This window comes from Lagopus leucura, unplaced genomic scaffold (assembly GCF_019238085.1).
Source record: "Lagopus leucura isolate 7727_CA_CO unplaced genomic scaffold, USGS_WTPT01 Super-Scaffold_1, whole genome shotgun sequence".
Classification (NCBI taxonomy): Eukaryota; Metazoa; Chordata; class Aves; order Galliformes; family Phasianidae; genus Lagopus; species Lagopus leucura.
In genome coordinates this window covers 20,147,186-20,162,393 of record NW_024962250.1, presented here as the reverse complement: position 1 = coordinate 20,162,393, position 15,208 = coordinate 20,147,186, and the positions used below count along the sequence as shown (strand labels likewise).

General features: G+C 37.7%; 1 protein-coding gene across 3 annotated transcripts in view; it reads right to left on the bottom strand.

Moving 5' to 3' along the window:
• MIPOL1 (mirror-image polydactyly 1) overlaps positions 1–15,208 on the bottom strand; it is a 173,767-nt gene that overhangs the window by 50,144 nt on the left and 108,415 nt on the right. The window lies entirely within an intron of this gene.

Below are 15,208 nucleotides of genomic sequence, written 5' to 3'. Positions count from 1 at the left end.
CCAGCCCCAACATGGCGCTACGGGTAGCGAGGAGGAAGGAGAAATAGCACTCATGCATATTAAATAAGGCTTTACAGCTTAATCACCATTAATTTTAAAATGTCCAATTTCAATAGCACTGCAGAACTCCCTTGAGGGCCCAGATACCATATAAATTACCTGATAATCATTGGATGATTAATTGTTGTAACAACAAATAAGACTGGGCTTGCACAGCAATTCCTTGACACACGAGCCTGAGCATTGGGCTGGTTTCCAATGTTTCTAATTCATGGTGTAAGTTATTAGCTGTACAAATTGTACAGCCTCAAACCAAGGGGTACGTGTGAGAGAAATGCTGAGGTGAATTCTGCCAACTTCTCAGGACAGTGTTGCGGAACAGTTTCTTGGTAAATTAAAGACTTGTTACGTGAGCTACGAACACACGAAGGGAATGATAGAGAATTCAGCTCTGAGCTCTGCCAGACTCACTGCATAATCATCAGCAACTCAGTCTGTGCCTCAGTCTCTTGAAACAGGGCTCATGCTTGCTTCTGTTTCCTGCTTGTCTGTTAAGACTGTAAGTCTTCAAGGCAGGTGTTTTACTGTTTACTGTCAACTCCCAGTCATCTATAGACAATTTATCCTGCTGGCTGATTAATCATGTCCTGGATACATGGCTCACTACTGGCAGATTTTACTGAGCACTGCTCTGCGCAAATGCAGCCACACAGCCAGTCAGCACTGTGCTGACCAGAGGATCATGCTGTACCCAGGGCTTTGTGTCACTGGGGTTCAGGACCCACTGCTGCAGCTGCTCCTGTAACAGACATACATAAAATTTTAACAGAGGGCTCCCTGGAGAATAAAAACAAACTTTCTTACAATATAGAGCATTCCTGCAGCTTGAAAGGCAAAAAGCGTTAATGTTTAACCTTCAAGTGACAGTAGTATAGAGCTTCTGATATCAAAAACAACGTACTGGATGCTGGCAAGCCCTAACTCTGCCAGCAAGAGGTTAAAATCCTCTGCAGGTGAGCTGCTTGCCTGGTGCTGCTTGCTGCCTTGCAAGCAGAACGCACAGAACACAGGAATGTCAGCCAAACCAAGCTATTTTCTATAATTATACTGTACTGTAGGTGAAACAACATTCTTAAAAATTGGAAAACATGCTTGAATCAAAGTAGGTGGTTTGTTCTAGAGGCCAATAATTAAAATCCTTGCCAATTTTCAGTGTACTGTGAAGTGTGATTGAAATGGGAGACTGGAAGGAAATGTTTGCAGCTGACACACCTACTCACAGGGAGATTAACGGCTAGTCTCTTTGGAGAACTATCATAAAAAATACATCTCATGTTCCACTCACTTTTCAGGACAAAAGTCAGAAGGCATTGGAGTCTGAAGACTCTTATTTATGTCCATTTTCATCAGAAAAACCATACTGTTTTGACTGGGTTCTCATCTGACTTACACCAGCAAAATTAACAGTAGAATCAGGTGCTCTGGATTAAAAATTAAAAAATAAAGCAATACCAAAAAACAGCTAAAAAATCTCAAGGGAAGAAAATAAGGCAACCCTGAGCGGGTTGATACTAGGGAGCTACATGAGATCAATCAAAATTCCAGCCCAGGTGTCTTGGTGCACGGTACGCCACCATGCAACAAAATGGCCATCATTCACAGCCTGAAGAGTAGTAAACACAAACAAATGACTGAAGTATCCTTACTAGGAGGAGGAAAGCAGAACAACACACATAACGATGTTATGCTAACTGCTAACTACAACAACGTCACTTGCACAACTATAAAATATTTGAAGACTTCTATAATGTACATTGAAATCCATCCACAGCGTACATGGCAGAAGTCCTATATGACCTCACCTCCAGTAATAACAATAGCTTTATGGGAACTTTTAAACAAAATATTATTTCTTTGGAAAATGTCACAATGTGGATATCAGAACTTCTCACTGAAATGTATCAGTTTTGATTATTATTATTTTGAAAGTAGGGGAAAGAAGGAGCGTTGACAACCAAAAGAATTACACCCATATTCCTCTGGTGGAGGCTTTCCCCAAAAAGACTCACTTAGTGGCGAAGTTGGTCACCACCTTGGTATATGGGATGCTCTCAGTGAAGTTTCCGTTAAACTCAGAAACGGTATTTGGATATGGTCTCTTTCTCAGAACTTTTGTTTGACTGCAAATTCTAAAGCTTTCACATACGGTTTAATATGGATAGATCCTTCTCTCTTTGCCTCCCAGCCCAATTTCTGTCAAAAGAAAAACAATACCCTTATTTCTACATTTATCCCATTTTGCATTTTAATAGTTACTTATAGAAAAACTGTATTTTCAAATTAAATTAGATCTCAAAGTTAATTGCTACATATTGAAACATAAAATAGCCATGTCTTGAATAAGAAAATGCCATTATTAATCTCATTGTTGTTGCTTTTATTTGAAAATATTTAAAGCACAATCCTATGTGCAAACTAAAGCAATGGAAAAGAGAGTTGTTATCCTTTTCCTACTCCCCTAGGGCAAACACAAGCATCCTAAACCCTAATCTAATTTGAAACTTGTTATATGTAAGCTGACACAGATCTAAAGCTTCTGATACGGTGCCACATGGAAAATTATTAATTAAAAAAATGTAGAATGTGTATGTTGTCAGAGTTCCTATGGATGGCAGATGACTTTTACAGTGTTTTTCTGCAGCCAACAGAAGGAAAAAATGTTCAATGACCCTGAGTAGAAAAACTGAATAGTATGATTGTCTTACTGATGGTTTTTTCTCCTCATGCACTTATAGAGAGCATTTATATTTTCACCTTCATATATTTACAGACAGAATATAAATTTTCTTCATTATGTGGGCTAAACATAACTTCTTCCATTATGTCTCAGCCGGTAGGCTCTCCAGTTCCTCAGTCTTTCCAAATCTATCTCTCATGCATGCACTGGTAACAGTGCTACTTAACTCCAATGGACACACTTCACCTGACATGTTCTTGCACTCCTTTTGCTCACAGCCACCATCCTATATCAACTGTCTGCCTGCCCACTGGTACAATCCAGCTAATAGTAAAAATTCTTGGTGCCACTGAACATCATCCACTGTTTTTTTTTTCTCCAGTACTTGAGGTCATTCCAATCATTCTGCATGACAGCCTGGACTTTATATTAATAACACCTCTTAGCTCTACAGCATCAAGCTACTTCACTAGTACACTTCTGTTCTTCATACCAAATGTTACTAATGAAAACATTAAAAAAAATTGGTTCAGCACCAACTGGTGAGAAACTATGTAGAAACTTCACAGTAGAAATCCTTGGACTTTAACACTACTCCTTTCAAAGCTGTTTGCTGTTGCCTTTCTGCTGACTAGTTCCTTATTGCCTTTGAATAATCTCTCACCACCTTCATGGGTGCATGATATTTTGCAGATGGAGCACAACTTGCCCATCCTTCCAAACAAGAGATGCTAGCTGAACCCAGTTAATAGCAAGCAGGATTTCCTATACTAAGCTTGTGGCTGCTTGTAAAGCATACACAAGCTCCATCTTTTTAATTAATAATTTTCTATGTGGTACCAGATCAGAAACTCTACTTTTTTGTCAGCTTATACATAACAAGTTTCCTTGTCTAAATAACCACTATCGTGTCTAAGAATACTTGCATGAATTCATGTGAGTGAACAATGTTCTTCAATCTACTGTTGCTTTAAGTATTTTCCTTCCAAATTTACTGAAGACTCAAAATAAATACTAACTGGTGTATAACTGCCAGGATTACTTTTTGTTTGTTTGTTTTCTAAACGTAGGTGCTTCCTCAGCTAACTGTCAAATCATATCACACAGAACCTCATAGGATTTATTAAATAACTTTACTAACATTTCTGCAATTTTAGTTAGGAGCTCTTTTGGAATTTTGGATAGAGGCAACCATTATCCCAATATGAGCACAATAACTTACTCAACAGCAGTGATAAACTCAATTTCCATACCTTCAGTTCTCTTAACCCTTTTCCTAATATTTAACATCATCATTTCTCACTGCTGATAGAAAAACAAAGATCAAGCAGTTTTGGATCTAATACAGATTATCCTTGATGTCTGTGCCATTCTTAGAATGGTAGCACATTTCTTCTTTCCTTGTTCTCATTTTGGTCGTTTCACTATTGTTTAACTCCCTTTCTAAGGGCCAATTTAGCTTAACCTCCTGCAATCTCTATTAATTCTTGTATCTTCTATTTTCTATGATTTAACTTTGTTGGTTAATAAGTTCTCCTTTTTGTAGATGCTCAGTTTATTCTTATCAAGATCATAATTCAGCCAATTAGAACTGACCCTCTTTCCTCCAAACATTTTTCCCTGGTTTAATGGATAGAGTTATTAATGGGTAGGTATTACCTGAATTAGTAATGGCTGCTAGCAACTGCTTTCTTTCAACTGATCTGGGATACTCCTCTGGAGTACAGGAAGGCTAGATAATAAGTCTCAATAGTCATTTCTGCAATTTATGGGCTCAATCATTTATATTTGTTAGAGCTGTGTAATGAGGAGAGATGACAGCAAAGTGTCATTCTGCTCCTTTGGTCTTATGCTACCTGGGGTCTGAGATGGAAACTAGACGTAAGTGGTCAACTGAGAATTACCCAATTTCTCCTGGGGACAGAATTATGTTTCTGGTGATATTAGTTGGCTAGGGAAGCAGTAAAAGGTCAGTTGTGTTCTTACAGCAGCAGGAGATGGTTAGGGCAGGAAAGATTTCTTTCACTTTGAATTAGAATGAGTAAGGAAAAAAAAATTTAAAGAAATTAAAAATATTAAGGCTTATTTATATTTTACACTTTATATTTTACATCTCCAGTCAATAACAGTAACACGTACTGCATGATAGAGCAGGTCATGTTGTGACACATTATGACATCCAACTTCTAATGATTCTGTTATTTTTACATTAGCAGCTGCTACTTAGTGCAGATTACAACATCTCATCTTGTTTTCTATTTCAAAATGTCAACACATCAAATTTTTCCCAGACAGAAGCAGATGATACTTTGATCTGGAAAAGAATATGAGCACTTGTCTTATTAATTAGGGGATCAGAGGTTTTCAGGGTCAAGAACAAGACTCCAGCTAACACGAAGGATCTGAAAATGGCTGACTCCCTACTAACAGCTAAGTGATCACCTTCCTTTTTAACTCACAGCATTAGCGTGTCAAACCGTTTCATTACAATGCAAACAGGGGACAGTTTGACCTAGAACATTAGATAAAATATTGCAACGTGTGTTTAAGTAGCAGCTGGCTTGGGTGATTTTAAAAATGAAAAGTAAAAATTGGAACTGAACGATGATAGATGTTACAAATTATTGATGTGCCACATAATATGTAACTAAAGAAAAATTCCAAATTTAAAACAAATTAAAACTTGAAAATGCAGATGCAAATTTTCACAAAATAATCACGAAAATTCTGGGAGATAAACTGAGATGAAAAAGCTTGGAGTGCTAACTGAAAATTTTAGAAATTCAAGAAAGTTTAGTTTCTCAACACATCATTCTCTAATGGAAATAGTTTTTATTAAGTTACATTAACTTGGACTAAATTAAGGAGCTGTAATACTGTTTTCTGACAGATCTGTGTTGTTCTGGAGGATCAGTACAGTTAGAAAATTACCCTAAAGAACTGAGGACTGTTTGCGCACATGAATTCTGGAGTAAAGTCAGTGGTAGTGAGAACCAACTACAGATTTCCCAGCACCCTGCCACACTCACACCCAGGTGAACATTCCCTTTGGGCACAAGGGAATGAGATCTCACAGCAAACATGACCTTTATGAATTAGCATCAGGACCAATTAATAATACTAAGATATTACTCCACCATTTAATGTTATTGTTGGTCAAACTAAGTATAAGATTCTGTCTTCATCACAACAAAAACTCCCAGTAAGAATACATGATCATGTTCTAAGAATATTGCTTGCATGGTCACTAAGGTGCCATTGCAGTTTTGAATGATAGGAACAAGCCATAACAAATATTATGCAGATTGTGCAATCAGAAAAAAAAAAAAAAAATATTACCAAAGAACTTCTTATTGTTGTGTCAAGGAAAATAAAAGGATCCAATAACACCTTTTACTAGACTACGCACACACCTGGTTCATTAAATTACAAGGAGAACAAACTTAGTATCTATGAACTATCCTGATGGAAAAAACATTTGAATCATTATGTCTGAAAGGTGGATATCTCATTCTTGTACTGCAGTCACATCACACTGCCGCAGGAGAATTTAACAAGCAGTGTAATCTTTTACCTAGTGATGTGTCCCCATTAGCACATATTAGACAGATTCAGTCCGTTATCACATTATACAAGAAAAATCCTATATGAAATGTCAATTATATTTTTTAATGAGAATTTGCTTACCTAAACTTAGGTACTACATTTATGCAAATTTCCTCACCATTCACATATTATTTTGTAATACTTTCTATCTTTTTTCTTAGCAATATACAGCATACCAAAATTGCAGGAAGTATTACCTCTTCAGAGGACAATCCTACACACATGGTGAGTCTCTAAGACTAACACCCGGAACTACTTTACTGTACAGAATGATTCACAGTGAGGAAGATTAATTGGAAAGTCTGCCCGTGAGGTTGACCCCAAACTGTAATTGACTTCATGGGGTCAAGACTTCATTTATGGTTTCCATTTATTGGAGTGAAATGCTACAGAACACAGAGATACCATCATAGATATCTACTCCATGCTTATGGAGAACAACTATGGATACTGCAAAGTCTGAAAACTTCCAAGCATGACAGCACCAGAAATATACATTCATAGCTGCATTAGACTTTGCACGCAATGTCATGTACAGGGACACAGATTTTTTGGCAGGAGATACTTAAATAAGAACACAAGATGGAGGGAATTTAAAATACCAAGTAGCTGAGAATCCATATGCAAGGTATAGGTAGATGCTTGTCTTGCTATTAAACTATGATGCACACAGTGAGAATAAAATCAAAAGAAATTACCAAGAAGCCTTCATCTTAAAACAGGGGCAAATAGCCATTCACAACAGTTATATTTGCAAGGTATCTATGGCTTTAGAATTAACTTATAGAAAAATGCAAATTTAAAAAATTACAGTAAATTCATTTACTTCCCAGATTAAAGAATGCCTTCAGCTCTGGGCATGTGGAAAGGGCACATTTCTCTATGATCTGTAATTCAAGTTTGGCCATAGTAACATCACATACTTTGTTTCTGATCTAAAAATACAGTTTCAAATAATGGAGAGACACGACTAATACAGAAAAACTTGAATTTAACCACATTGCTTTGGGTAAGGTGTGCCTAAAGTAGAAAATATTTTCTGTAGAATTTAAAATATTCTGGTTATCTGAGGAAGCCTTCTTATGCCCCATTCATGGCTGCTTAGGTAACTGGACTAGAAAACACACATATCCCTTTCAAAGACAGAGAGAATTATCAAATGTAAGTTTAAAACAAAAAAGAAAAAATCTCTTTAATCTGCTTTAATAACAGGCATCTTTCTTTCAACTCTGAGAGATCTCACTTGCTTCACGTGCACCAAGAAGACTATTACACTTTATAGCAATCTTTACCAGCAGTCTCCTTAGAGGAAATCAAGGAGGAAATGACCATGTAGACTGCAATAAGCTCAATAGTCTGCAAGCAGCTCTCCAGGTTGTCTACTGGCAGGCTGCTATGGGAAAGCTTCAAATGTCAGTACCCATGATAAACCCGTTGTCCACATAAATGACTCGAGCCTATCAAGTCAATATCTGCTACAAACAGTAAGTCATCATCACAGGATCCAAAAGGTAGTGTTGTAATGTTGTCTCAGAAGCTTTACAATAACAAAGCCCCTATTCAATAAAAAGCACATTCCCCTCAGCCCCAGAAGTGTCCTATCCAGTTTGGGGCGGAACTGTGCTGGCAGAAGAACAGAAGAAAGTTCATATTACACCTAGACACATTTTAGGTGAGCTGCAGGCAGAACCAGTGTGTACTTTCAGTACTCAGTCTGCTACATTTTCAGGCTCTGCTAACAAAACCTGAGCACAGCAGCACCCCTCTATTACTAAACAGAACCATCCAGGAACCATTTTCTGCTTTGAGACCTTCTGGCATGGCTTGGGTTTACACACCAAAACTTCTTCTGCCAACCTCCAAAAAGCAGGGCTGCCATTACCAGGTTGTCTAAGGGAACAGGCCCTGGTATACAATTATCTTTCAAAGGCTTTGTCTGGGATTCCAGGTTAAAACCATGCCAGGGAGCTTTCTAACAAAAAGCATAGATGATTGTGTAACATTCTGCAAATCCCTGTCCTGATCCTATTTTAGTTACTACAGTAGACACAAAAAGTCTTGGCAACTAACAGGGACTCAAACTTAGACAAGCTTGATAAGCCTTATATTTGAATTTGATTGATAAATTACTTCTCTCTCCTGGTAGGTAGATGAGGCACTCCTGATTATCAGGTCTCACCTGCAGCTCCAGAGATATAGCAGTAATTCTTGCTCCTATTTCACTACCTAGCCTTTATTGCAGACTCCACCTTACAGTAAAGTTCTTGTCTTTGACCTATGACCAGCTATTGACCATGCCCTTCCAGAACAATTTGGACTTGGTTATCCTTTGGTTTCTGCATTGAAGCATTCACTTACTAGAGCTACCTATCCTTGATTTCAGCTTGACAGCAGGTCCTTAGTGAGACATTGACATTTCACAAATCCCTCTTCCATAAGAAAATATGTACATTGAAATCATCCATGCCTCATTAAAGTGACAGAAAAAAACACACGAGGCAGTAACTTGAGTGAAAAAGCAGTTGACAATTTACGCTCAAAGGCTCATAACTGGTGCCAAGTGACATTATATCCCAAATTGTAACCTATGCAAGGAGACAGTGACTGTTACCTCTTGACAGAAAGTACTTTTGCAGGAGGCAGCAGTCAGAATCTGACTGCTACAATCAAACTATGAAACTTCCACAAAGGCCATGAGTCTGTACAGGATCATAAAAATGAACTGTCCCACTGGCTACATTCTGACTGTGTCTGTCCATACTTCTTGCAAGATTTGGAATGAAAGTTAAGAAAAAGCTTGAGGTAGTATTTACTACTTCACCTTAGTCTTCATTTCTGGAAAAAAAACCTACTAGGAGGAGTACACCCTCAAATTTATCTGGTATTTTCATACATACAACACAGAATCAACACGCTGAGTTTGACAGAACAGGTAAACTTAAGAAAAGAATAAATAATTACTGAATAAATGTTTCTGTTATGAAATGTAGGTATAAGAAAGAAAAAAAGTGACCATACGTCCCACACAGACATGTACAGACTTTAAGTAACCCAGACATTCTTAAATTGACTTTGAATCTGGCAAGTCTGTTAATGTTCCTCCTTTGATATCTGAAGTTCTCATCAGATTAGCTAGAGGAGCAATTTGGGATCTTTCTCCAGCTGGATCAGTTTTGTGGCTAGCTCTTCTGGGCAAAAGCCGCATGCCTGCTCCTGAGGCCGACGACAGCCTTTATTACCTTGAGCCGCAAATGCATCTGGGATGGCTGTGAATTGCTGATTCACTGTGAACAAGACACCACCATGTCTCCTGTGATGAGGGGATCCTCAAGAGGCACTTTAAAAGAGCTTCAATATCTGCGTAGTTCTTGGCGTATAAAAGGGATCAGATATTCTAAATCTGAGTGCCTGGTACTGATTTAGATCATATTTATACAGAACAAGTCCTTGAATCTTTTTTTCCCCCATATTCTTATTGCAGTGTTTTTCACAAAAGTAGAACTTCAAGTCAGGAATTTAAATTATATTAACAAAGGCAAATGTAGACGTTTCTGAGAACATACGTATACATTCAAGTCTTATAGGAACCACTGATCTGCTGGAAAAAATGCAGGAGAGAATTCAATAGATAGCACTTTCCCATGGAAATAGCAGGGGACAGACATCTCCACAGATTGTTATGAATTCTATACTTTTGGATGAGATCTTTTAATGTAGGTAAGTTACATTCAATCAAAAGCTTGAGACAAAAGATGTCTGATCCTTTCTACTAGATGAATCTATTTACTACATTTTATATGAGGTAATTATGCTTGTCATTATTGCATGTCTATTTGATTTGATTCTATCAAATCTTTGCCTCAGGCAAAAGCATTCATTTCATTTTCTACTGAAGTTTAGGTGCACAGTTGCAAAACACTTCTAAAATTCTGTCACAGTTCACTCAGACTCAACCACATTTCACCTGGAAAAAAAAAAGGGGCTCCTGCATATCTTACAATACTTGAAATAATTTGAGGAAGGAAAATAGAAGGGAAGGAGAAGCGCATGCGTCATCTGCAGTCATGTTCTTTAAAATCATGGTTGGCAAAATAAAACAAAATAACCCAGAGAAAAAAAAAACATTTCAAATGTTTTCAAATGCTTTAACTATCAAATTCTGCAGCAATTTTCCATGATATAATGTAATGCAGAAGGTATATTTGTCCTATATTATCTGTGCAAGGCAAACGAGACCATTTCAATCACCACAGATTGTGATGTACAGAAATTATGTTCCAGTGAAACCAGACAGCACTTTTCTGTTACTGTCCTACAACTAGAATTTCAACCAATTCTTTTGTTTTCACTTGTTCAAAGCATATCTTACACTTTTTCACTGCACCTACTATACATTTCTTCACTTGAACACCTGTTGAACTAAACTTGTCTTGCCAGAATACTTTTAATTATGCAATCTGTATTCTGTCAATGGCAAGCACTTAGGTAGAATTTCTTATATACCTTTCAACATACCCAGAAGACAATTAAAGAACTCAATGTACAAAAATATTTGCCAACTGAAATGCTAGTGCAGCAAGTTTAATCAAGTGATCTTGACTAACTTTTAGCAAAGAATCACAATTTTTCATCATCAGTTTAGCCACTTTAAACGCTATGTCTTAGAAAATTGTATAGACTCAGTCATTTTCACAGTCTGCAATACATGCCTGACTTGCATAATACTCCAGGCAATCGTTCCATTAATACTTGAACACTTTCTTTTCATGTGCAGTGTGATGAATGCCAAATTTGTCTTTAGCTTTTAAGAAAACTTAGTTTTGCACAGAAAGTCCTGACCCATTGAAGCCAACAGAATTTTGCTATTGACTTCAATGGGATTAACGTTTCCCTGTGTTTGTATATACATGCATTCTATTTAGTGCTGAATATTCCAGTTATATGTGTGCTGTATACAAGGCTAACCCACAGAATAAACCTAGCCAAGAGCAATGTCTTTGACTGTATTGCTGATCAATACTACAAATGTAGATATGTAGGCAAACGTTGTGTAGAACTCTCTCCAATTTGGTGTGGATACAATGGTGACATTTATGAAGGGTGATGTACCAGTTGATATTAACTTTTAAGCTGACAAATATAGTAGGTTTCATCTGTGTGACCGGGTTTGTGAAACATCTTAACAGCAGTGATAAAATTTTTCAAAGAGGCACCACTTTTAGAATGAAGAAACCTTTTTTGTGGAAGGTTGCAAGGCTGTTACATTCATACAGAGATGGAAAAACCCATTACTTTCTTTTGGGAGCTGTTGGATTGGCAGCCCTATTCCTAGGCATACTGTTGCAGATTGTAGCTGTTGTATGAAACTCCACAAAATGCTTTTGATCCATTTTATCTTGCAACTTAGCAAAGAAACGTTGCAGTAAGAAACACCAACAAAGACCTGAAAAACTTAAGCTCTGGATTACCATATTGTGTTCTGCTGCCATTCAATGTGTCAGACAAAGGCAGTGGTGTTCAAAGTAGAAAAAGAGAATCGTCAAAGACAGTGCAAAGCACAGAGTAAATAATATTCCTCCACATCCCTACTCTTTCATAGATTTGTTGTTAAAAGAGTTGCAGCAATTAGGCTTTTGTTAATTACCAGCTGTTGAAACAGATGTGTTGACTGTCCTTATTAGCCAACAGCTGGGACAGGAGAACAATTGATGCTCTCTAAAACCAACAGCCAGCTGCTTTGCAGTAATTATCTCCAATCGATAATACAGGTGATAAAGGCAGCAAAAAGGTTATGAGCTTCAATAACCAAGGTGCTGTTATTGAATATCACTGGATTTTTCTGTTTAATTTTAGAAAATGAATAGAACAGTAAGCTGCTGCAGGCTGCTTTGCCTGCTTTTTGTCTGCACCATGTCAAGGTCAAGCAACATGCAAGTAGCAGGGGAAATACAAACAGAAAAGAACCACAACTTTTTTTCTAACCCTCTTGCTATGTTTCAAATATCTTGCTGATCTTCAAGGAATGCATTCTCTTTCAGGTGCCATTATCATTAGCTCAATTTCCCTCTTTCCTTGCACTCAATTTTACAAGAAATGACTTTTTGGAATGTGTAAAATGGTTAACTGTACCTACTGAAAAATTTTATTGTACAATATGTAATAAGATATGATACACAAATGCTTAAAGAGGGAGCTATCCCTCTTGAAAATTACGCTGTAGTCTTAGGCGTGCTGTCAATTCTTAAACAAATTTACTTCACTTCTTGGAATTTGGTTTCAGTACTGCTAGCTGGGAGAACTATATTTATCTTGATTGATTGCTTTGTAATTGATGATTTTAACATGCTATTGAAATGCAAAGTAATGCTTGTATAACATTACTGTAACAGGAAAAAAAATTACACACTTTTCTAGTATCAATATATGTCAAAGTTTATAAAATGAATAGTTATTTTAGCACTGAGCCAGACTTCCTCGAGTGGGAGTCACAAGTGTAATTGCTAGTATCTAAATGAAGTGTATCAAGATAGGTAGTTGGATAGTTTCTACTTACTTTTGTTCCTGCTTTGATTTATATTTCCTCATCTCCATATCCTATTAAAGTGCATTTAAAAAAAAAAAAAAAGCAAAGCAGGGATTTTAAACCATTTCTATTAGCTGCTCAGTTCATCTCAGGCCAACAAAAGCCATGACTACAAGAACTACAACCATTTCTATTCACTAATTAGTCGGCACTTAAAGACACTGCCTTATGAAAACAAGGATTAAAACTGGTTGAATACTCTCCCTTTCATAGACCTCCCTCATGTCTCTGCTGGGTCATCGTAAGCAGCTTGTTCTCTGGACTTTAAGTAGGGAAGCTTGACAATCAGCTCTGGGCTCATCAGTAGGCACTGGACAATTAACAGAAGCTACCAACATTTTAACAGACATATAAAGAAGCCAACTGGCAAAAAAGTTTCAGCCAGAGAGATGAGTAAAAGTATATCACACTGCTATGGAAGTGATGTTTTAAGAGAGACACACAGAAGGATATTGGTATATAATTTAGAAATAAAGGAAAGCAACTGTACTTCAGTGTTTCCACTTCAGACTCAAGAGAAAAAAAACACATATCATTACAGCAACAAAATTAGAATGCATCCTTGTACACAAAATCTTACATCTATTAGCAGCATGCTGTAAAAACAAATAGTTGCCAATTCAGAGCCTAGTTGGGTTTTTTACTCCAGAAGAATGCTAAAGTGGGAAACGGAAAGAGGATGGAATGATTTTAAGCAATGGCTTCACATCTGTGTTTCATTCCTTCCTTCTCTCTCCAGCTGCTCCCCTCTGTTCTTACAACGTATTTAGGCCATTGCACTGGGTTTTCCCCTGGAGAACAAAAATTGGCTCTGCTTTTTCCTTGTTATCCATTAATGAGCTATGAGGGCTGGTAGAGGGGGGAAAGGGGGAATATGGTTAAGTTTTGGTCTTGTTTTGCTGTGGTCAATCAATGAAAAGTTAACATTTGGACTGTGCCAGCTGGGAACTCTTCAGAGTGATGGGCAGACCCTCTGCCTTAGGAAGAGATCTGAAGAGGGATTTATAAGCTATATGAAAAGGTATTAACTACAATCAGGATAGAAGCAAGAAAATTCTTCTGAACTAGTGACCTGCAGGGGTTTTCATGGCAGAATCACCACCAAGCAAGAAGAAACTATCCTGTAAGAAAAAAAACAACACCAAAACTGTAGTGGATGTTGTTCTACCACAGCCAAGACATTCCAAAATCTTTCAAATTGCATGTGTGTGGTGAGGCACTCAGATGCCCAAACCCTGCAGCTGGGTGACCCATTCCAGCCTGCAAGCTGATCATAAGGGACACTACTGTGCATGTGGCACAACCTCAGTCCCGGTACCAACAGCAGAGCACGGCAGGGTGTGTGCTGTTTGGCCTCGGCCATTCTGTCAGGGAACTAAAAGCACCTGGACTTTGGTCTCAGGTTTTGCAACAGTCACAGTCCCGCAATGCACAGCATGACTGGATTCCCTACATAATTAAAGTTACACTTCCCAGCCAAGAAACAGGCCTGCAAAGATCTGAATTAACTAATAAAGCTGGCACACTCTGTCTCCTAACAGTCTCAAACTCCACTATGCCAGATCACAGCAAATCTGTCCCATTTAACTCAATCCCATACATTTTTCACCTTGTGGAACAAAGCCTAGAATGCATGGTCTGGAACCAACCCACAGCACGTTTCCTTTTGCATTTTGCTTTCAGATAAAACATCTATAAACAGCCAGGCTGTTCTGTACGAAAAAAGTTAAACCTGAAGACTGCTGCCTGAAACACTTTTTCAGCTATCTCACAAAATCTAAGTGTGACAACCAAGCTCCCAAGAAAATTCACCTGGCAACAGCTGCATTGAAACAAAGTTACTGCAGCAACAAATAACGTCAGACTGTTAATAATTGACAGGAGAAGAATGAAAAGGTGAGTAAGGGATAAAGAGGACAAAGGAAAGATTTTAGTATATACTTCTGCAGGTAAGTAATCAATCAAAATTAAGATTGAACGAGTCAGTACAAACGTTACTGTTAAAGCTGAAGTGAGTTTGGTATCTGGGGCTCCTGAGCAGGGTTTGCAAAGCTCCCTTTTCTGGAACATGATTTGCAAAATTTGACAAACAAATCCCTCGCTGATTTGAATTTACTTTTATGCAATTCCCCCAAGAAACTAAAGCAAATGCAGGAACAGTAGCTTCTAATATTTACTGCATGCAGGAAAAGTGTTGCTTGATCCCTGGTTCTACAGGTTACGGCAGGAGTTATTAATGCGGTGATAATGAATGAGCTTCATGATTTACATAATCTAACAAA